Below are 24360 nucleotides of genomic sequence, written 5' to 3'. Positions count from 1 at the left end.
TTTATTAGAGAAGTTGAGAAAAAGTGGTTCAATTGAACCTATATTTTAAAAAATAATTTATATATTCACCAGGGACCTTGTTCTTACACTATTTTATGTAGTTTAAATTTGAGAAAGTTACCAAAAAAATGTCTATCACTTATTATCAATCAGTTGCAAATAGCTATTACCAACTCTATGAGTACAAAGTTGATACAACAAGCTATGAAGGTGTACTTATCTCAACCAAGGGATGAACGGTTTGTGACTTTTCAAATCACAGTCCTCTACATCAGTAAAGGAAATAGGAACAGAATTTATTGGACAGAAAAATAAGAGAAAAAATTTTAAATTCCATTAATAGTATTTAATCAAGCTATCCTCTCTGCATGAAGGATTTCTGTACAGTAGATTTCTCCTATTCTTTGTCCCAGGTGAACTGTTCTAGTTATGAAAAAACAGAAATGTGTTTGTGTGAACCATAATGACAACCTACTTCACAGAGCAGAAATAATGATGGGTCCAGATGGTCCAGTGCAGGTGGTCGAAATTGCTACCTCAAAATCTACCATTATTAAGTGATTTTCAAAGGGCTCACACTTCGTCCACCACCACCAATCAAGAGACACTTGCTCAGGCCACATTCCCTTGGATAAAAACTAAGAAGTAATTACTTCCTTTAAGAGATCCACATCAATTTCATCACAAACAAAGTTATAAATATGAAGAAGGAATTTCTTTGCAATTCTTGTGCAGATGTTATTAATTCTGTAAATATAGATGAATACGATGAAAGAAAAAACAAAATATCCAATATGGACAATGATTAACATATACTAGTGTATACACACACACACACACAAACACACACAAACACACATGAACACGCACATACATGCACACCCGCATACATACATACACACGTACATACACACACATACATACACACACACACACACACATACACACACATATTCACAGAGACAGAACACTACGTTAAAACACCAATTTACTAAGTAATTTTATCCTGAATTTTACATTTTTAACATTTGACTAAAGTAAAATGAATTAATAATTATCACATTTTATGATGGTTTAAATAGGATTGAGAACAAGTAAATCTAAAATACCTAATTTATGAAATAATTGTAATATTCATGTTTCTTTCTTTTTTTCTGAAATAGGACATCAAAAATTTTTATTACAATTCAACATGCTTTTCTAACAATGCTGTGGCCAAGCCACCCAATGTTTTCTTCACATTCCTTCCACACAAGTTAATTTGTTTCACAAAGTGGAACTAAAGTATATTCAAGTCATTCAAATGCAAGCTACATATATTCCTTATAAGTTACTGTATTAAGGTAGAAAAGAGATGCAAGAAAAAAAGACATCCCAGAACTTATAATATAGGTTATCAAAATATTGGTACACAATCTTTCCCAAGCTGCTTCATAATGATCCTAAAAATACCAGCAAGAAAAAATGGTACAAGAATGAGGTTTATGGCTCATCCGACTCCATGTCATAATTACTGTAATACTTATTGGTGTAATAATTCTCATAATTATCCTCAGAAGGATCTCTATGAGACCAGCAAAAATGACAGCTACATCTAAATCTTTGCACTCTTGAGGGAGTCTCAACGTCGTTCTGCAGTGGTTCTCTTTGAGAGTCAGATGGAGAAACTCCTTTGCAGTAGTGCTTTTTAATAGATTGAATCAGCTGCTCCATCTTATCTCTCTGATCAGTTAACATGGTCCTCACCCCTCTCCTACAGGGTATGTTTTCACCAAGTAACCGCCCAGTCGGTTGAGGTAGACATTGTGGTAGAATGAAGGGCAATTTGATACTAAGGTTGAGAGTCAAGTTACTGAGGTCCTTTATTAACACTTCAGACATAGTTTGAGAGGCAACTGGAATTTCCTGGGAATTTTCATCAATGGACATTTGAGGAGACTCCAGGCTCCAGGTTGGGTTAACCTCAGATAAATCCATTGGGAGCTTGAAGCTCCCCAGACCTTTGGGTTCCAGTGGAAGGTGATGCTTTAGAATGAAATTGCTACAAAGTAGCCTGGAAGAACTACAGAGCTAAGAAAGAGAGAGAAAAATCCAAGCTGACACAGAGGGGAGAGAAGAATCCAACCCATGATTCTTTAAATTAGTTATTTTCAATAGGAAGCATTGCTGCCCCCATCAGGCATCTAAAAATTTCTGAGGAAAACTTGGTTGCAAAATAATTGTTATAAACTACTGGAATTTAGAGGCAGAATACCCGGATTCTAAATATCCTCCACATCATAAAACTGTAACACACAAGGAAGACTTGACCCACATGATTTAGCAATGCCCTTGTCTAGCAAGCTAAATCATATTCTAGGCCACTAAACAAATCTTATTGAATTTCAAAGAATTAAAATTATTCAGACAATATTCTCTGACAAAAAGAGAATTAAACATAAAAAAAAGCAGGATATCAGATACACCTACAAATATTTTAAAAAGCAAGCAAAACTCTACAAAATACTACATTGACCAAAGCAGAAGTCTCAAAGAAAAACAGAAAACATTTTGAACTAAATGAAAATGAAAAGACAACCTATCAAATCTGAAGAATACACTTACATCAAGATGGGAGGGAAATGTATAGTATTATTACTTGGCGACTTAGATGAAATGGATCAATTCCTTGAAAGACTCAAATTATCTAAACTCACCCTAGAAGAAATAGATAACATGAGTAGTACTAAATTTGTAGCTACAAGACTATACTTTCAGAGATCATTTCCATAGTTCATTACTAAATTTGCAGCTAAAACCTTTCTGAAAAAGAAAATGTCAGGCATAGATGGCTTCACTGGTGAATTACAACAAACATTTAAGGAAGAATTAATGCCAGTTCTTAAAAATGTCTCCCAGAAAATTTAAGAGACAGCAGCCCTTCTCAACTCACTTGAGGAGGCCAGCATCTTTTGACACACAAGACAGAAATAATAATAAAAAGAACAATATGACATAAAAATAGATGTAAAATTTCTTAATGAAATACTAGCACATTTAAATAATATATAAAAACAAACAAAAAAGCACAATCAGGAGAGTTATGTTAGGAATGCAAGGCTAGTTCAACATTTGAAAGCTAATCAGTGTAATTCATTATCTTAAGGCAGTTAACAAAGACAAAAACAAAGGATCATAGCAATAGGTGAGGAAAAAGTATTTGCCAACATTCAGCATCCATTCATGATTTAAAACAAAATTCTCAGCAAACTTGGAATAGAAGGGACATTTTTTAATCTCACAAAGAAAAACCACAAATATCTACAGCTAATGTCAAACTTAATTTCAGAAGACAATGTCTTTCTCCTATAATCCATATCTAGGTAAAGACTTCATCTTTAACCACTTCTATTCAGACCTATTTAAAGTTCCTACACCTAATTTTATATCTTATTATTATTACCATCACCACTACACTACTACTACTCAAGAAACCCCAGAAATAATAACTGGACCCACCTCTGTCTACACCTTATGATCTCAGTTATAGATCTGACTCACCATAGGATGTGAAAACGCCATATACTCCCTCCGCAGCCCTTACAGCTAAGGGGTTCAAGTTATGTATCAAGGCTTTGCCAATCAGAATTAGCTTGATTTTGGGGCTAAAAAGGACCTCAATTCTGAACACTCCAGGAGATATAATTCACATAGATTTCCCTCACCCTGGAGTTCTTGATGAAAGAAATCTGTGTAGTAGAGTTCTTGCTTCTTCCATTGTAGCAGGAAAGTCTATAGGGTGTGTTTCCAGCAGGGAGCAACTTGTGGCGCTCAGTAGTCAGTGAGAAGGGAAGTGGTTTCCTCATCAAACCAGTCCTACAATATTACTGTTGTTGTTTTTGTTCTTGGGCTTAGTTACCAACTGGAAGGCATTGAGCCTGGTTCTCGATCTTCATAAAAAATAATGAAATAATGCCATATGCAGCAATGTGGATGGACTTGGAGATTGTCATACTGAGTAAGGTAAGTCAGAGAAAGACAAATATCATATGATATCGCTTATACGTGGAATCTTAAAAGAAAGGGGGGCACAAATGAACTTATCTACAAAACAGAAATAATGTTATAGATGTGGAAAATAAACTTATAGTTACCAGAGGGTAAGAGGGGGAGGGATAAATTGGAAGATTGGGATTGACATATACACACTACTATATATAAAACAGATAACAATAAGGACCTACTGTATAGCACAGGGAACTCAAATCAATACTCTGTAATGGCCTATACGGAAAAGAATCTAAAAAAAAGAGTGGATATATGTAAATGTATAACAGATTCACTTTGCTGTAAGCCTGAAACTAACACAACATTGTAACTCAACTATACTCCAATTAAAAAAAAAGTAATAAAAAAGTTACCTAGTATCCTTTTCATAAACATCTATTCTGCTCTAGTAACAACCCTGAGTGATACGTTCCATAACTTTTGAACAGCCACCTGAAGTACCTGAAGATTGTTTCAAGACTCTGCAAAGGAAGCTACTGCACAAAAGAAATACTTTTATAATCTACAGACAAATATCTAAAATTTGAATTATAGTCCCAATATCTATTCTCTCTGAATCTCATTTTCTGCATCTGTAAAAAAAGGGAAAAAAAGCATAATTGGCCCATAGGATTGTAAAAGAGACTGCTTTGCACATTGTAATGACATGTTATAAAAAAAAAAGTTTTTTCATGCAAAATTCTATTACAAGAACTCTCGAATTACTTTTTGTCCATTGAAAATTTAAAGTGAAGAAGAAAATTAATTACAAGTTTTTCAGCAAATATTGATTGTTCTGAGTGTATTGTAAATTAAAATGAAGGAGAATTAAGTTCTTCATCATGGTAGAGTAGGAGATATATCAATTAAGATTAAGAAAAATATCTGTATTTACCCCAAAGTTAAAGATCAAGGGAAAAGGTTATCTTGTGGTATATCAGGAGTTCAAAACTTTAGGTCACTGTTTTACACATTCAGAAGATATAAAAATATAAAACACCCTCAAGCTATCAAACTTAAATCTACAAAATACAGTAAAGTAAATATGAGTGTATTTGTGCTATTGATCTTTTTTTTTCCAAAATTGAACAAATGATTCGCAAACTGAGAAAAAAAAAAGTCGCTTAAAGTTTTAAGCCTAATAAGAAAAATAATTTCAATTCACAAATGCTATTTAGTGACTAGAGTTTGCTCTTGGGAAATAAAATTTTATCATTTTAATAAAACATTCAGAAATTCTCACTGTTGTGCATTTTAAAGTAATCTAATTAAAACCTAACACATGTATATGGAATAAAAAAAAATGGTCATGAAGAACCTAGGGGCAAGATGGTAATAAAGACACAGACCTACTAAAGAATGGACTTGAGGACACTGGGAGGGGGAAGGGTAAACTGGGACAAAGTGAGAGAGTGGTAGTATATATATGGACATATATACACTACCAAATGTAAAATAGATAGCTATTGGGAAGCAGTCGCATAGCACAGGGAGATCAGCTAGGTGCTTTGTTACCACCTAGAGGGGTGGGATAGGGAAGGTGGGAGGGAGATGCAAGAGGGAGGAGATATGGGGATATATGTATACATACAGCTGATTCACCTTGTTATACAGCAGAAACTAACACAACATTGTAAAGTAATTATAGTCCAATAAAGATGTTAAAAAAATAAATAAATGCCACTCTGGGAAACTGTTAAAAAAAAAAGAAAAAAAATGTCCATTGACAGATGAATGGATAAAGAAGATGTGGCACATACATACAATGGAATATTACTCAGTCATAAACAGGAACAAAATTGAGTCATTTGTAGAGAGGTGGATGGACCCAGAGACTGTCATACAAAATGAAGTAAGTCAGAAAGAGAAAAACAACAGGAAAATGTATGCTAACATACATATATGGAATCTAAAATAAATGGTACTGATGAACCTAGTGGCAGGGCAGTAATAAACATGCAGACGTAGAGAACAGACTTGAGGACATGGGGAGGAGGAAGGGGAAGCTGGGACAAAGTGAGAGAGTAGCATGGACATATATACACTACCAAAAGTAAAACAGATAGCTATTGGGAAGCAGTCGCATAGCACAGGGAGATCAGCTTGGTGCTTTGTGACCAGCTAGAGGGGTGGGATAGGGAGGGTGGGAGGGAGGGAGATGCAAGAAGGAAGAGATATGGGGATATATGTATATGTATAACTGATTCACTTTGTTATAAAGCAGAAACTAACACACATTGTAAAGCAATTATACTCCAATAAAAACGTTAAAAAAAACAACCCAAAAACCTTAGGAGAAAATTGTTTAAACAATATATCCATCATTCATCATATTTGCATTGACAAATTTTTAACATAAACTGTCAAAATTTTAATTTTATAGACTGTATGTGCTGTTAAATCAGAAGTTCCAAATATAGTCTTCTACCTTGTATTGCTTTACACTAAACATATTTTCAAAACACGATCTTTAAAAAACTATCAAAGGTATCTATCTTAGAAGACAAGAAAATATGAGACAACATTCAGGAGGGCCCCCCAAATTGAGAAACAGAGAGGATTATTTTTTCCTTCCATAGGCCTACTGAAAAAAGTTATAAGGCCAGTGTGCCGTGAAGCTTAGTGAAATCACTTTAAATTATTTATTACATATGTTCTTCTTCCTTACAGTTTTTAATTATTTTGCTACAAGTTGTGTGATTTTATTCCCTATGGTTTAAGAAAATGCATAAGGCAAATTTTGGATGAACAGTGATAACTCAAATATAAGAACTTCTAGATTAAAATGATCATTTCAATTTCATTACTCCTCTTCAATGCTAATCAATTCAACTAAAAATTTCAATTATATATAGAGAAATGATAAGCTATATACTCATGTAAAATGACCACCAAAATACTGAAGGATTTAAGTTCTGAAATTTACCAAAAATGTTCAATTCTAAAATAATATTCAGTAATAATCTTTATTATATTTTATTATATTTCAAATTTATTTTTGAATAGAGACATTTATTTAGAAATTAATAAAACTATAGATGGTATATTGTTATACCCACAGATCACATTATTAGTTTGTTAGCTAAAAGAAAATGCAAGAAATAATCAGTGAATAATTTCCTTTTATAACGTTCCCAAACTCAAATTTACTAAAGAAAATTCCAGGCATTTTGTTTAGAAATAATGGCTTAAGAGAAAAGAGGGTATCTGAGCTTGAGAAGACCTCATTATTTCCCTGCCTCAGCATGAGGTATTACAGATGTTATTAACACATAGACTCCTGGGAGAAACCTGGAAAGAAGTAGCCCAAAATTCTCATTAATTTTAGGAGGTGAAAACTGTGACAATCTGAATAAATAAATAGTGTTAATTGCATTTTTACACATTGGCATGCTACATTTTACAACCAAGAGAAAGGAATGAGTTGAAGGAGAAAAGTTTAAAAAACATTTTATGCATAATTGATCCAGTTTTGTTACAAATTATTTCTCAACCAAAAAAGGTATGAGCAATTACAGGATTAGAAGGAAGAGAAAATTGGAGAAAATAGTATTCAAATAATCTATAAATACAGAAACACATAATCCATTTTATTTGTATCAAATCTACATAAAGGAAAATTTATGAGTATGTTGGGTATTTGCATTTATTGAACCCTGAAATAAGACCAGCCTCTAACATCTGCAGGGTTGACTCAAGTATAAATATGAAGGCCCACATACCACGTCTCTAAATATTGGGCTGGCCAAAAAGTGCCTTCGATTTTTAAGTAAAAATAAAAGACACCTTTTTCATTTTAACTAAGAACTTTACTGAACAACATATTCACCCTTTTGTTCCACTACCTTCTGCCATTTTTCAGGCAATATCGTAATTCCATCCTCCCAAAACTTTTTAATTTTTTGAGCAAAGAACTGTTCCAGCTGCCCTTTACAGTCTTCCAGGGAATTGAAATGTTTTCCTCTAAGAGAATTTTGTAAAGACCGAAATAAATGGAAATCTGAAGGGGCAATGTCTAGTGAATATGGCAGATGAATCAGAACTTCCCAGCCAAGCTGTAACAGTTTTTGCCTGGTCATCAAAAAAAACATGCGGTCTAGGCAGAACACTCTATGACATAAATCAGAGCAAGATCCTTTTTGACCCACCGCCTAGAGAATTGGAAATAAAAACAAAAATAAACAAATGGGACCTAATGAAACTTAAAAGCTTTTGCACAGCAAAGGAAACCATAAACAAGACCAAAAGACAACCCTCAGAATGGGAGAAAATATTTGCAAATGAAGCAACTGACAAAGGATTAATCTCCAAAATTTACAAGCAGCTCATGCAGCTCAATATCAAAAAACAAACAACCCAATCCAAAAATGGGCAGAAGACCTAAATAGACATTTCTCCAAAGAAGATATACAGATTGCCAACAAACACATGAAAGTATGCTCAACATGACTAATTATTGGAGAAATGCAAATCAAAACTGCAATGAGGTATCACCTCATACCAGTCAGAATGGCCATCATCAAAAAATCTACAAACAGTAAATGCCGGCGAGGGTGTAGAGAAAAGGGATCCCTCTTGCACTGTTGGTGGGAATGTAAATTGATAGAGCCACTATGGAGAACAGTATGGAGGTTCCTTAAAAAACTAAAAATAGAACTACCATACGACCCAGCAATCCCACTACTGGACATATACCCTGAGAAAACCATAATTCAAAAAGAGTCAAGTACTACAATGTTCACTGCCGCTCTATTTACAATATCCAGGACATGGAAGCAACCTAAGGGTCCATCGACAGATGAATGGATAAAGAAGATGTGGCACATATATACAATGGAATATTACTCAGCCATTAAAAGAAATGAAATTGAGTTATTTGTAGGGAGGTGGATGGACCTAAAGTCTGTCATACAGAGTGAAGTAAGTCAGAAAGAGAAAAACAAATACCGTATGCTAACACATATATATGGAATCTAAAATAAATAAATAAATAAAATGGTTCTGAAGAACCTAGGGGCAGGACAGGAATAAAGATGCAAATGTAGAGAATGGACTTGAGGGCACGGGGTGGGGGTAGAAGGGTAGGCTGGGACGAAGTGAGAGAGTGGCATGGACATATATACACTACCAAATGTAAAATAGCTAGTGGGAAGCAGCCACATAGCACAGGGAGATCAGCTCGGTGGTTTGTGACCACCTAGAGGGGTGGGATAGGGAGGGTGGGAGGGAGATGCAAGAAGGAGGAGATACAGGCATATATGTATACACATAGCTGATTCATTTTGTCATACAGCAGAAACTAACACAACTTTGTAAAGCAATTATACTCCAATAAAGATGTTAAGAAAAAAAAAATGGGCTTCCCTGGTGACGCAGTGGTTGAGAATCCGCCTGCTGATGCAGGAGACACGGGTTCGTGCCCCTGTCTGGGAAGATCCCACGTGCCGCAGAGCAGCTGGGCCCGTGAGCCATAGCCACTGGGCCTGCGCGTCTGGAGCCGGTGCTCTGTAATGGGAGAGGCCACAACAGTGAGAGGCCCGCGTAGCGCAAAAAAAAATTAATAATAAACAAGCAAAAGATGGACAGCCACGGTGCCAAGGAATATATGCAAATGGCTCATAATAAAAAAACAAAACAAAACAAAAAAACACAAGCAGTCTTGCATTATCCTGATGGAAGATTATGGGTTTTCTGTTGACTAATTCCAGATGCTTTTCATCGAGTGCTGCTTTCAACTGGTCTCATTGGGAGCAGTACTTGGAATTAATCATTTGGTTTTCTGGAAGGAGCTCATAATCGAGGACTCCCTGCCACTCCCACCATATACACATCACCTTCTTTGGATGAAGACTGGCCTTTGGTGTGGTTGGTGGTGGTTCATTTCACTTGCCCCATGATCTATTCTATTCCACATTATTGTACAGTATCCACTTTTCATCACCCGTCACAATTTTTTTTAAAAAAGTAATGTTTTCATTACGTTTAAGTAGAGAATCTCATGTGGAAATACAGTCTAGAGGGTTTTTTTCGCTCAACTTATGTGGAACCGGAACATCAAAGTGATTCACATAACCAAGCTGGTGCAAATGATTTTCAGTGCTTGATTTGTATATTTTGAGTATGTCAGCTATCTCTCACATGGTATATCGTTGACTGTTCTCAATGAATGTGTTGATTTGATCGCTATCAACTTCAACTGGCCTACTCGACCATGGAACATCGTCCAGCGAGAAACCTCCCGCATGAAACTTCACAAACCACTTTTGACATGTTCAATCAGTCACAGCACCTTCTCCATACACTGCATAAATCTTTTTTTGTGTTTCAGTTGCATTTTTACCTTTCTTGAAATAATAAAGCATAATATGCCAAAAATGTTGTTTTCTTCCTTCTTCAATATTAAAATGGCTACACAAAACTTCATCAATTTTGATAAGTCTTTTTCTAAATGCACGCTGATATGACAGCTGTCACAGACAATCTAACAAAATTGTTTTGAATGAAGTTAAAGATAACTAAGTGCTACTAGAGCCATCTTATGGAAAAAAACGACCGAACCTTTTGGCCAGTCCCATATTTAAAATACAAAAATCAAAAAGCAAAAACAAATCAAGACATCAAAGCATTATATGAAATATGTTCTATCATCCTACTTTGAAAATTATACTTCCATAACATCCTGGAAGGCAAGGATAGGGTTTCAAATTCTTGGACACTCCGAGTTTTATACCAGAATTGAAGACACAAAGAGAACCAAACAGAGTGGACATATCTCTTTAACTCCGTAGATTCCTCCTTCATACGTGGCAGGGCCAGAGAGAAACCCTTTAAATGATAGGGTACCACCTAAAAATTGGTGTTTTACATCTTAATAATTTAGTACAGAACTGTGAGGAACAGAACTAATTATATTTCGTGAGGGCTTGATATTGGGTTAAAAAGTAATGAAGCATTTCTAGTTTGGGTAACATGATTCTGTGGTGTATACTTTTCATCACTCTACCCCTACTAGAAAATGTTAGAAAATTTCATTTCACGTATGTAACAGCATTCCGCTACTTTGCTTCTCCTTTCCCCCTCCCTCTCCAGATTTGTTTCCCCCATCTTACAAATTAGTTGCCCTTGAAACTTGATGCAAGTCCTTCTAGAATCTAGAAACTTGATAAGTAGGAGATTTATTAAGATATTTGTTCTCAAATGTGGGTCTCTACTTAAAGAAATAATTTGAGATGACTACTCGGAGAACACTTTTTAATCCAACTTATTGTATACTGTTCTGATGAGAACGTATACTACACAAACTCATTGTGGAAAACCTACCCTTGCCCAACTGTTACTTTTAAAATTTATACATTAGGTTTTGGTGAGTTCAAAAAAGTGCTGAATAAACTTTTAGTAATTTCTTATTTAAAATGAAATGCAAGTAAGCATTTCAAATAGCAATTTATTTTGCAGAAAGAAATTTAACTTTGGATCTGGCAAACTATACTCTTGTTTAAACTCACAAAAAGTTTGCACCAATGAAACATTAAAATGAGTGTTTTGGGCTTCCCTGGTGGCGCAGTGGTTGAAAGTCCGCCTGCCGATGCAGGGGACACGGGTTCGTGCCCCGGTCCGGGAAGATCCCACGTGTCGCGGAACGGCTAGGCCCGTGAGCCATGGCCGCTGAGCCTGCGAGTCTGGAGCCTGTGCTCCGCAACGGGAGAGGCCACAACAGTGAGAGGCCTGCGTACCGCAGAAAACAAAAACAGAAACAAAACAGTGTTTTATTTAAAAAAAGAAAAGACCTCCATGCAAACAGACATGAGTTCTCCACCCTACTATATATACTATCTGTTACCTAATTTCAGAACCTTGATTTCCACATTTGTAATATAATACTCACACACTGTACATTTTGTATTGTAAGAATTACTCATAAGGTATATACAGTGCCTAAAAGAGGGGGTACTTAATAACAGAATCAAAATAATGCTGTTTCCCTGCAAATTCAAACACATACACACAGAGACATAATTTTAATGTGCACATTTTTGAGTAAATGAAGTAAGCCAAACAAGTACCTGGACATATGTCCAAAGAACCATCAGTTTCAAAATATATCTCTTCAAATTAGATGTATTGGTTTTCTAATTTATTGTTCCAAATATGGGCCAATCAATATAATCAATACAGTGGCATCTTAAGGCTCAGTTATTTTACATAAATAAAGTAACTATCTTTTCCCATATATATAATGGTATTTAACTGTTAACAAAATTAACAGATTAAATCTGTGACTGTTACATAGAATTAGAACCATTCTTCAGAAAGGCTAATTATTTTAATACTAGGCCTTGGATTTGCCTGTCTAAAGTAAGTCACTTGCCATTGTGATTGATTGCAGGTTCATTTGCATTCTGAAGTAGTACTCCTCCATTCTTTGTTTCACCCTCTGAACACAGCTATTTAAGTGTATTCCATTCTAGAGTTTACATGGGCTGCAGGTGCCAGTTCCTGTTGCAGCTGTGCATATATTTTAAAATGGGCTACCACAGAACACAGAGTGCAATGATATACCACATTTAATAAAGGTCTAGTTTGATTTGTATTGGGTTAGTACTTCCAGAAAGCAAAAGCAGGAACTAAATGACAGGCTTTCAAACTCTTAGGCCATCTAAACCTCTGGACATTGATTACAGAGGGGATGCTGAAAGAGTCTGTCATAAAACAGCAAAAATTTATAAAACCATTCCCTTCAAAAGACTAGCCAGTGCATTGAATTATTACTGAAAGCATATTGATTAAATGGTCCATGGCTTTTTAAAGCAAATATTACCTTTACAAAGTGCTTTTTGCATCAGAGTTATTTTGTAATAAAAAACATTAAGAACTAGAAACATTATTGTTTTGTGTTCTTTTACTTTCTAGAATAGCATGAACTATTCTGGCATTATAAAGTGTTTTTTTGTGATTTAAAAATATTTTCATTCCTCTGCCAAAGTCAAAGAATTCCAGTGAGATATTGTATTTTCTCCCTTACTGTTTGGCTCTATACCAATGGGGGCTAACACATCCAATGCATTCCCTCAGCTAGTGTTATGTGCCTTCCACCTCGATCCACCTTTGGGAGGTGTTGACAGAAGACTGGAGTCTGCAGAGAGAGAGAGAGAGAAGCCATAGTATTTGTTCCTTTCCTTCTCTATGTAGATTCTGTTTTTGGCAGTGGTTCTGTCTTCACCATGATTCTAGTTCCTGTTCAACAGCCCATGATGTTAGATTCTATTCGGTGATCCCTGCTCTTAGGGTCTTATAATCCATTGTGGTATATTGGACAATGTCCTCTCCCCAAATGTTTCCAAGTGTTAATCTCTGGAATCTGTGAATATGTTACCTTACATAGAAAATTAAACTTTGCAGATATAATTATGTTAAGAATATTGCAATGGGAAGATGACCTTGGATTATTTGGATTGGACCAATATAATCACAAGAGTCAGAGGAATCTGATAATACATTGAGCTGACGGAGAATGAAATTACAACATATCAAAATTAGTGGTATAGACTTAAAGCAAGGCAGAGAGGGAAATTTATAGCACTATATAGTTACATCAAAAATAAGGACTAAAATCAATATTGTCTCCCTTCTTCAAGAGGCTAGAAAAAGAAGAGCAAAATAAACCTAAAGGAGCATAAGTGATGACTGAAAAGATAAGAACAGGAATAAATTATTGAAAAGAGAAAAGCAATAGGAAAAAACAATGTTCTGGTTCCTTAAAAAGATCAAGAAAATTGACAAATCTCTAGCAAAACTGGTAAACAAAGAAAAAGAGGGGGAGTCGAGGAAGATGGCGGAAGAGTAAGAGGTGGAGATCACCTTCCTCCCCACAGATACACCAGAAATACATCTACATGCGGAACAACTCCTACAGAACACCTACTGAGCGCTGGCAGAAGACCTCGGACCTCCGAAAAGGCAAAAAAATCCCCACGCACCTGGGTAGGGGAAAAGAAAAAAGAATAAACAGAGAAAAAGAATAGGGATGGGACCTGCCCCAGTGGGAGGGAGCCGTGAAGGAGGAAAGGTTTCCACACACTAGGAAGCCCCTTCGCGGGTGGAGACTGCGGGTGGCGGAGGGCGGAAGCTTCGGAGCTGCAGAGGAGAGCGCAGCCCCCGGGGTGTGGGGGGCAAAGCAGAGAGATTCCCGCACAGAGGATCAGGGCCGACCGGCACACACCAGCCCGAGAGGCTTGTCTGCTCCACTGCCGGGGCGGGCAAGGGCTGGGAGCTGAGGCTCGGGCTTCGGAGGTCAGATCCCAGGGAGAAGACCGGGGTTGGTGGTGTGAACACAACCTGAAGGGGCTAGTGCGCCAAGGCTAGCCGGGAGGGAGTCCGGGGAGAAAGTCTGGACCTGCTGAAGAGGCAAGAGACATTTTCTTCCCTCTTTGTTTCCTGGTGCACGAGGAGAGGGGATTAAGAGCGCTGCTTAAAGGAGCTCCAGAGACGGGTGCGAGCCGCGGCTAACAGCGCGGACCCCAGAGACGGGCATGAGACGCTAAGGCTGCTGCTGCCGCCACCAAGAATCCTGTGTGCAAGCACAGGTCACTATCCCCACCTCCCCTTCCAGGAGCCTGTGCAGCCCGCCACTGCTAGGGCCCCGTGATCCAGGGACAACTTCCCCTGGAGAATGCACGGCGCGCCTCAGGCTGGTGCAACCTCACGCCGGCCTCTGACGCCGCAGGCTCGCCCCGCACTCTGTGCCCCTCCCTCCCTGCAGCCTGAGTGAGCCAGAGCCCCCGAATCAGCGGCTCCTTTAACCCCCATCCTGTCTGAGCGAAGAACAAATGCCCTCAGGCGACCTACATGCAGAGGCGGGTCCAAATCCAAAGCTGAGTCCCAGGAGCTGTGAGAACAAAGAAGAGAAAGGGAAATCTGTCCCAGCAGCCTCAGGAGCAGCGGGATTAAAGCTCCACAATCAACTTGATGTACCCTGCATCTGTGGAATACATGAATAGACAACGACTCATCCCAAATTGAGTAGGTGGACTTTCGGAGCAAGATAGATTATTTTTTCCCTTTTTCTCTTTTTGTGAGTGTATATGTGTATGCTTCTGTGTGAGATTTTGTCTGTATAGCTTTGCTTTCACCATTTGTCCTAGGGTTCTGTCCTTCCTTTTTTGTTGTTTTTTTTTAAAATTTTTATCTTAATAATTATTTTTTATTTTAATAACTTTATTTTATCTTACTTAATTTTATTTTATCCTCTTTCTTTCTTTCTATTTTTTCTCCCTTTTATTCTGAGCCGTGTGGATGAAAGGCTCTTGGTGCTGCAGCCAGGAGTCAGGGCTGTGTCTCTGAGGTGGGAAAGCCAAGTTCAGGACACTGGTCCACAAGAGACCTCCCAGCTCCACGTATTATCAAACGGCGAAAATCTCCCAGAGATCTCCATCTCAACACCAACACCCAGCTTCACTCAATGACCAGCAAGCTACAGTGCAGGACACCCTATGCCAAACAACTAGCAAGACAGGAACACAACTCCACCCATTAGCAGAGAGGCTGCCTAAAATCATAATAAGACCACAGACACCCCAAAACATGCCACCAGATGTGGACCTGCCCACCAGAAAGACAAGATCCAGCCTCATCCACCAGAACACAGGCACTAGTCCCCTCCACCAGGAAGCCTACATAACCCACTGAATCAACCTTAGCCACTGGGGACAGACACCAAACACAACAGGATCTACGAACCTGCAGCCTGCAAAAAGGAGACACCAAACACAGTAAGATAAGCAAAATGAGAAGACAGAAAAACACACAGCAGATGAAGGGGCAAGGTAAAAACCCACCAGGCCTAACAAATGAAGAAGAAATAGGCAATCTACCTGAAAAAGAATTCAGAATAATGATAATAAAGATGATCCAAAATCTTGGAAACAGAATAGACAAAATGTCAGAAACATTTAACAAGGACCTAGAAGAACTAAAGAGGAAATAAGCAACGATGAACAACACAATAAATGAAAATAAAAATTCTCTAGAAGGGATCAATAGCAGAATAACTGAGGCAGAAGATCGGATAAGTGACCTGGAAGATAAAATAGTGGAAATAACTACTGCAGAGCAGAATAAAGAAAAAAGAGTGAAAAGAACTGAGGACACTCTCAGAGACCTTTGGGACAACATTAAACACACCAACATTCGAATGATAGGGGTTCCAGAAGAAGAGAAAAAGAAAGGGACTGAGAAAATATTTGAAGAGATTATAGTTGAAAACTTCCCTAATATGGGAAAGGAAATAATTAATCAAGTCCAGGAAGCACAGAGAGTCCCAGCAGGATAAACCCAAGGAGAAACAGGCCAAGACACATATTAATCAAACTATCAAAAATTAAATACAAAGAAAACATATTAAAAGCAGCAAGGGAAAAACAACAAATAACACACATGGGAATCCCCATAAGGTTAACAGCTGATCTTTCAGCAGAAACTCTCCAAACCAGAAGGGAGTGGCAGGACATATTTAAAGTGATGAAGGATAAAAAACTACAACAAAGATTACTCTACCCAACAAGGATCTTATTCAGATTTGATGGAGAAATCAAAATCTTTACAGACAAGCAAAAGCTGAGAGAGTTCAGAACCACCAAACCAGCTTTACAACAAATGCTAAAGGAAATTCTCTAGGCAAGAAACACAAGAGAAGGAAAAGACTTACAATAACTAACCCAAAACAATTAAGAAAATGGGAATAGGAACATACATATTGATAATTACCTTAAATGTAAATGGATTAAATGCTCCCACCAAAAGACTCAGGCTGGCTGAATGGACACAAAAACAAGACCCACATATATGCTGTCTACAAGAGACCCACTTCAGACCTAGGGACACATACAGACTGAAAGTGAGGGGATGGAAAAAGATATTCCATGCAAATGGAAATCAAAAGAAAGCTGGAGGAGCAATTCTCATATCAGACAAAATAGACTTTAAAATAAAGACTATTACAAGAGACAAGAGAAGGACACTACATAATGATCAAGGGATAGAGCCAAGAAGAAGATATAACAATTGTAAATATTTATGCACCCAACACAGGAGCACCTCAATACATAAGGCAAATACTAACAGCCATAAAAGGGGAAATCAACAGTAACACAATCATAGGACGGGACTTTAACATCCCACTTTCACCAATGGACAGATCATCCAAAATGAAAATAAGGAAACACAAGCTTTAAATGATACATTAAACAAGATGGACTTAACTGATATTTCTAGGACACTCCATCCAAAAACAACAGAATACACATTTATCTCAAGCGCTCATGGAACATTATCCAGGATAGATCATATCTTGCATCACAAATCAAGCCTTGGAAACTTAAGAATGTGGAAATCATATCAACTATCTTTTCCGACCACAAAACTATGAGACTAGATATCAAATACAGGAAAAGATCTGTAAAAAATACAAACACATGGAGGCTATACAACACACTACTTAATAACCAAGATATCAGTGAAGAAATCAAAGAGGAAACCAAAAAATACCTAGAAACAAATGACAATGGAGACATGACGACCCAAAACCTATGGGATGCAGCAAAAGCAGTTCTAAGAGGGAAGTCTATAGCAATACAATCCTACATTAAGAAACAGGAAACATCTCAAATAAACAACCTAACCTTGCACCTTAAGCAATTAGAGAAAGAAGAACAAAAAACCCCCAAAGTTAGCAGAAGGAAAGAAATCATAAAGATCAGATCAGAAGAAAATGAAAAAGAAATGAAGAAAACGATAGCAAAGATCAATAAAACTAAAAGCTGGTTCTTTTAGAAGATAAAAAAAATTGATAAACCATTAGCCAGACTCATCAGGAAAAAAAGGGAGAAGAATCAACTCAATAGAATTAGAGATGAAAAAGGAGAAGTAACAACTGATACTGCAGAAATACAAAGGATCATGAGAGTTTACTACAAGCAACTCTATGCCAATAAAATGGACAACATGGAAGAAATGGACAAATTCTTAGAAATGCACAACCTGCCAAGACTGAACCAGGAAGAAATAGAAAATATTAACAGACCAATCACAAGCACTGAAATTGAAACTGTGATTAAAAATCTTCCAACAAACAAAAGCCCAGGACCAGATGGCTTCACAGGCAAATTCTATCAAACATTTAGAGAAGAGCTAACACCTATCCTCAAACTCTTCCAAAATACAGCAGAGGGAGGAACACTCCCAAACTCATTTTATGAGGTGACCATCACCTTATACCAAAACCAGACAAAGATGTCACAAAGAAAGAAAACTACAGGCCAATATCACTGATGAACATAGATGCAAAAATCCTCAACAAAATACTAGCAAACAGAATCCAACAGCACATTAAAAGGATCATACACCATGATCAAGTTGGGTTTATTCCAGGAATGCAAGGATTCTTCAATATACACAAATCAATCAACGTGATACACCATATTAACAAATTGAAGGAGAAAAACCATATGATCATCTCAATAGAGGCAGAAAAGCTTTCAACAAAATTCAACACCCATTTATGATAAAAACCCTGCACAAAGTAGGCATAGAGGGAACTTTCCTCAACATAATAAAGACCATATATGACAAACCCACAGACAACATCGTCCTCAATGGTGAAAAACTGAAACCATTTCCACTAAGATCAGGAACAAGACAAGGTTGTGCACTCTCACCACTATTATTCAACATAGTTTTGGAAGTTTTAGCCACAGCAATCAGAGAAGAAAAGGAAATAAAGGGAATCCAAACTGGAAAAGAAGAAGTAAAGCTGTCACTGTTTGCAGATGACATGATACTATACATAGAGAATCCTAAAGATGCTACCAGAAAACTACTAGAGCTAATCAATGAATTTGGTAAAGTAGCAAGATACAAAATTAATGCACAGAAATCTCTGGCATTCCTATACACTAATGATGAAAATTCTGAAAGCGAAATTAAGAAAACACTCCCATTTACTACTGCAAAAAAAGAATAAAATATCTAGGAATAAACCTACCTAAGGAGACAAAAGACCTGTATGCAGAAAATTATAAGACACTGATGAAAGAAACTAAAGATTATATAAATAGAGAGATATACCATGTTCTTGGATTGGAAGAATCAATATTTTGAAAATGACTCTACTACCCAAAGCAATCTACAGATTCAATGCAATCCCTATCAAACTACCACTGCCAATTTTCAGAGAACTAGAACAAAAAATTTCACAATTTGTATGGAAACACAAAAGACCCCGAATAGCCAAAGCAATCTTGAGAGGAAAAAATGGAGTTGGAGGAATCAGGCTCCCTGACTTCAGACTATACTACAAAGCTACAGTAACCAAGACAGTATGGTACTGGACAAAAACAGAAATACAGATCAATGGAACAGGATAGAAAGCCCAGAGATAAACCCACGCACATATGGTCACCTTATTGTTGACAAGGGAGGCAAGAATATACCGTGGAGAAAAGACAGCCTCTTCAATAAGTGGTGCTGGGAAAACTGAACAGGTATATGTAAAAGTATGAAATTAGCACACTCCCTAACACCATACACAAAAGTAAACTCAAAATGGATTAGAAACCTAAATGTAAGGCCAGACACTATCAAACTGTAAGAGAAAAACCTAGGCAGAACACTCTATGACATAAATCGCAGCAAGATCCTTTTTGACCCACCTCCTAGAGAAATGGAAATAAAAACAAAAATTAAAAAATGGGACCTAATGAAATTTCAAAGCTTTTGCACAGCAAAGGAAACCATAAACAAGACCAAAAGACAACCCTCATAATGGGAGAAAATATTTGCAAATGAAACAACTGACAAAGAATTAATATCCAAGATTTACAGGGAGCTCAATCAGCTCAATAACAAAAAAAACCAAACCCAAACCAAAAATGGGCAGAAGACCTAAATAGACATTTCTCCAAAGAAGATATACAGATTGCCAACAAACACATGAAAGAATGCTCAACATCATTAATCATTAGAGAAATGCAAGTCAAAACTACATTGAGGTGTCACCTCACACTGGTCAGAATGGCCATCATCAGAAAATCTGCAAACAATAAATGCTGGAAAGGGTGTGGAGAAAGGCATCCCTCTTGCACTGTTGGTGGGAATGTAAATTGATACAGCCACTATGGAGAACAGTATGGAGGTTCCTTAAAATTCCCACTACTGGTCATATACCCTGAGAAAACCATAATTCAAAAAGAGTCATGTACGAAAATGTTCATTGCAGCTCTATTTACAATAGCCAGGACATGGAAGCAACCTAAGTGTCCGTTGACAGATGAATGGATAAAGAAGATGTGGCACATATATACAATGGAATATTACTCAGCCATAAAAATAAACGAAATTGAGATATTTGTAGGTGGACCTAAAGTCTGTCATACAGAGTGAAGTAAGTCAGAAAGAGAAAAACAAATACCGTATGCTGACACATATATATGGAATGTAAAAAAAAAAAAGGTCATGAAGAACCTAGGGGTATTACAGGAATAAAGACACAGACCTACTAGAGAATGGACTCGAGGATATGGGGAGGGGTAAGGGTAGGCTGTGACAAAGTGAGAGAGTGGCATGGACATATATACACTACCAAACGTAAAATAGATAGCTAGTGGGAAGCAGCCGCATAGCACAGGGAGATCAGCTCAGTGCTTTGTGACCACCTAGAGGTGTGGGATAGGGAGATACAAGAGGGAAGAGATATGGGAACGTATGTATATGTATAACTGATTCACTTTGTTATAAAACAGAAACTAACACACCATTGTAAAGCAATTATACTCCAATAAAGACGTTAAAAAAAGAAGACACTAATTACCAATGTTAGGAAGGAAACGGGATATCTTTACAGACACTGCAGAAATCTAAAGGATGATAAGGAAATACAACAAACACCTCTACACACATAAATTTAACAACTTAGGTAAAATGGTTCAATTTCACCACAACTCACCTATATGAAAGAGATCATCTGTTTGGTCCTACAACTATTAAGAAAATTTCACCACAATTTCACCACAACTCACCTATATGAAAGAGATCATCTGTTTGGTCCTACAACTATTAAGAAAATTGCATCTGTAATTTAAAAATTCCCAAAATAAAATCCCCAGGCCCAGACTTTTTCACTTGAAAATTCTATCAAAACTTTTAAAAAGAATTAACACTAATTCTACACAATTTTTCTAGAAAGCAGAAGAAGAGATAATACAGAGGGACTTTAACTTGATAAAGAGTATCTTAAAAATCTATGATAACATCATACTTAATGGTGAAAAACTGAATGTTTTGGGAAATCACTACAGATCCTATAGACATTAAAAACATTAAAAATATTATGAATAATTCTATGCCCCCAAATTTGACAAACTAGATGAAATGGACCAATTATTTGGAAGACACAATTTGCCAAAATTCATACAAGAAGAAATAGACAATATAAATAGTTCTATGTGTATTAAAGAAATTGAATCAATAATTAAGAACATTCCAAATCAGAAAGCAGCAGTATTAATTGTGTTGATTGGTGAATTCCACCAAACATTTATGGAACAAATTATACTAAGTCTTTACAATCTTTTCAGAGGATAGAAGCAGAGAGCATATTTTCAAACTCATTCTATGAAGCCAGCATTACACTTACACTAAAACTAAACAACAACATTACAAAAAAAAAAAAAACTACAGACAAATATCTTTCATGAACATACATGAAAAATTCCTCAACAAAATATCTGCAAATGGAATCCAAGAGTGTACAAAAAGAATTATTCTCTGTGAACAGGTAGGATTTATCCTAGGTATGCAAGGCTGATTCAAAATTTGAAAATCAACTAAATGTAATTCATCACCTTCAACAGGTTAAAAAAGAAAAAAAATACAACACATAATCATATCAACAGATGCAGGAAAAGCATTTGACAAAATTCAACACCCATTCATGATAAAAAAAAAAAAACTCTCAGTAAACTAGACATAGAGGGAAACTCCCTCAATTCCTTGATAACGAATAATCTTTAAAAAACAAAAATGCAGCTAACATCATACTTAATAGTGAGAAACCCAAACCTTCCCCAGTAAGATCACGTACAAGACATAAATATTCCCTTTCACCACTCTTTTTCAACATCTTACCAGAAGTTTTAGCTAATGCAAAGAGGCATGAAAAGGTGGGTGTTAAAATTATATATATTGGGAAGGAAGAAATAAAACTGTCTTTGTTCACAGATGACATCATCATCTATATAAAACAATTGAAAGAATTGACAAAAATTCTAGAAGTAATAAATAATAATAGCAAGGTTGCAAAATACAAGTTTAATATATAAAAGTCAATTGCTTTCCTATATACCAGGAATGAACAAGTAGAATTTGAAATTAAAAACACAATACTATTAATATTATCACCCAGATAAAAGAAATACTTAAGTATAAATCTAACAAAATATTTACAATTCCATATGAGGAAAACTATAAAACTCTGATCAATAATTTAAAATAACTAAATAAATGAAAAGATATTCCATGTTTGATAGAAAGATTCAACATTGTGAAGATGTCAGTTTTTCCCCACTTGATCTATAGATTCAGTTTAAACCCTATCAAAATGCCAGCAAGTTATTTCACTGACATAATAATTCTAAAGTTTACATGGAGACCCTTGGACCAGCACAATATTGAAAAAGGAAAACAAAGTTGGAGGACTGACATTACCCAACTTTAAGACTTACCATAAAGCTAGTGATTAAAATCTGTGGTATTGGTAAAAGAATAGACAAACAGATCAATGGAACAGAACAGAGATCCCAGAAACAGACCCACGTAAATATAGTCAACTTATTTTTGACAAAGGTGCAAATGCAATATAATGAAGCAAATATAATAATTTCAACAAATTGTGCAGGAACAATTAGACATACATGTGAAAAAAAAAAAAAGAAGGAATCTAGACAGACCTAAACCCTTCACAAAAATTAACACAAAGTGCATCATGGCCTAAATGTGAAACAAAAAACTATAAAAATACTGGAATATAGCACAGAAAAAACCTACATGACCTTGGGTATAGCAATGACTTTTAGATACAACACTAAAGTTACTATCTATGAAAGAAATGATGAATAAGTTGGGCTTCATTAAAATTAAAAACTTCGGCTCTGCAAAAGACAATATCAAGAGAATGAGAAGGCAAGCCACAGACTGTAAGAAAATATGAGCAACAGATACATCTGGTAAAGGATTATTATAAAAAAATATATAAAGAATTCTTAAAACTCAACAGTGAGAAAACAAACAGGTCTTTTGCCTCTTTAGGTAGGTTTATTCCCAGTATTTTATTCTTTTTGATTCAATGGTAAATGGGATTGTTTCCTTAATTTCTGTTTCTGATTTTTTGTTGTTAGTATATAGAAATGCAACAGATTTCTGTGTATTATTTTTGTATTCTGCGACTGTACTGAGTTCATTGATGAGCTGTAGTAGTTTTCTGGTAGCATCTTTAGGATTTTCTATGCATAGTATCATGTCATCTGCAAGCAGTGACAGTTTTACTTCTTTTCCAGTTTGGATTACTGTTATTTCTTTTTCTTTTCTGATTGCCATGGCTAGGACTTCCAAAACTATGTTGAATAACAGTGGCAAGAATGGACATTCTTGTCTTGTTCCTGATCTTAGAGAAAATGCTTTCAGTTTTTCACCATTGAGAATGATGTTTGCTATGGGTTTGTCATATATGGCCTTTATTGTGTTGAGGTATGTTCCCTCTGTGCCCACTTTCTGAAGAGTTTTTATCATAAAAGGATGCTGAATTTTATCAAAAACCTTTTCTTCATCTACTGAAATGATCATGTCTTTTTTTATTTTTCAATTTGTTTATGTGAGGTATCACACTGATTGATTTGCAGATGTTGAAAAATCCGTGTGTCCCTGGATAAATCCCATTTATCATGGCGTAAGGAAATAATCCCACTTACCATCACATCAAAAAGAATAAAATACCTAGGAATAAACCTACATAAGGAGGCAAAAACCTGCACTCAGAAAACTATAAGACACTGTTGAAAGAAACTGAAGATGACACAAACGGATGGAAAGATATACCATGCTCTCAGGTTGGAAGAATCAATATTGTCAAAATGACTATACTACCCAAGGCAATCTACAGATTCAATGCAATCCCTATCAAATTACCAATAGCATTTTTCACAGAACTAGAACAAAAAATGTTAAAATTTCTATGGAAACACAAAAGACCCTGAATAGCCACAGCAATATTGAGAAAGAAAAATGGAG

General features: G+C 36.2%; 1 pseudogene; it reads right to left on the bottom strand.

Annotated features, from left to right (window-relative positions):
- Positions 1-1482: 1482 nt before the first annotated feature.
- LOC111177431 (developmental pluripotency-associated protein 3 pseudogene) lies at positions 1483-2656 on the bottom strand (annotated as a pseudogene).
- Between the last annotated feature and the right edge of the window lie 21704 nt (positions 2657-24360).

Source organism: Delphinapterus leucas, chromosome 1 (genome assembly GCF_059928025.1).
Source record: "Delphinapterus leucas isolate spDelLeu-1000000601 "Yukka" chromosome 1, BTC_Dleu_Yukka2, whole genome shotgun sequence".
Classification (NCBI taxonomy): Eukaryota; Metazoa; Chordata; class Mammalia; order Artiodactyla; family Monodontidae; genus Delphinapterus; species Delphinapterus leucas.
The sequence above is the reverse complement of the archived record's forward strand: the minus strand, read 5'-3'. Positions and strand labels throughout refer to the sequence as shown.